This window comes from Lithobates pipiens, unplaced genomic scaffold, assembly GCF_037356315.1.
Source record: "Lithobates pipiens isolate NorthernLeopardFrog02 unplaced genomic scaffold, aLitPip1_a1.2 Scaffold_3, whole genome shotgun sequence".
Classification (NCBI taxonomy): Eukaryota; Metazoa; Chordata; class Amphibia; order Anura; family Ranidae; genus Lithobates; species Lithobates pipiens.
Window position 1 is genome coordinate 145,050,047 of NW_027507790.1, and position 1,105 is coordinate 145,051,151.

General features: G+C 42.9%; 1 non-coding gene across 1 annotated transcript; it reads left to right on the top strand.

Moving 5' to 3' along the window:
- Window positions 1–217: 217 nt before the first annotated feature.
- Window positions 218–324, top strand: LOC143941502 (U6 spliceosomal RNA). Its single transcript, XR_013264192.1, has one exon. It is a non-coding gene; the product is annotated as a U6 spliceosomal RNA (small nuclear RNA).
- The last annotated feature ends 781 nt before the right edge of the window (window positions 325–1,105 follow it).

A 1,105-nucleotide genomic window follows, 5' to 3' on the forward strand; every position in this document is an offset into this window, starting at 1 on the left:
TTGGGAGGTTTGCAAACCCATGCCAGAATATGATAGTCATTACTGAACCAAAATAAATCATGAAGATTGAAACTTATAAATGATATTAACAATAGTTTTTTCATAAAATTTTAGCTGAGGAAAGAGAGAACACCATTGGATCTACGTTCTTATTGTAGGAGATAAATGTAAGAAGTGTATTTGACATCACAAATGTCTATAATTTAAAGTTGTTGCTGTGCTCACTTTGGCAGCACGTATAGTAGAAATAGAACGATGAAAAGAAGATTAGGATGACCCCCACGCTAGAATGACATGCAAATTCATAAAGAGTTCCACATTTTTGGTCTGCACAATTTTTTCTGCTAATTTTTTTTCTTAGCCAACTGTATGTATGTCCAAAACCATTTGTCGTGCCTTATAATCTGCTTGTCTGTATAAGACAGTCCCCACTCTTTGTAATGTATGTCCTTGTCACGCTTACGGGTTTAATGCTGTCCTCAGTTTTCCTTCTTAAAGTGGAGTTCCACCCAAAAATTTAACTTCCACTATCCGGGTCCCCCCCCCCCCATCCGGTGTCACATTTGGTACCTTTCAGGGGGGAGGCGGGAGCAGATACCTGTCTAATACAGGTATTTTCTCCAACTTCCAGTGAAAGATGACCGCAGTATCCATGACGATATACACCATGTCCGGTCCCTCCTCCGCCCCCCCACCCGCTGTCTTCTGGGAGATACACAGGTCCCAGGAGGCAGCAGGGACCACTCAGAATGTGCAGCACGACTTGCGCATGCGCAGTAGGGAGCCAGGCTGTGAAGCCGCAAGGCTTCACTTCCTGATTCCCTTACTAGCAATTCCGGAGCCTCCACCTGGAGCTGAGGGATGGGTCGGCTTTGGGTGAGGACATTGCTGGCACCCTGGACAGGTAAGTGTCCTTATTTTAAAAGTCAGCAGCTGCAGTATTTGAAGCTGTTGACTTTAAATTTTATTTTTTTTAAGCGGAACTTTGCTTTAAGGCACAGTTCATCCGATATGATTGCATTTACATTGACATTAATGCTACTTAGATAACTTAGTTACCGTATTTATCGGCGTATAACACGCACTTTTTCCCCTTAAAATCAGG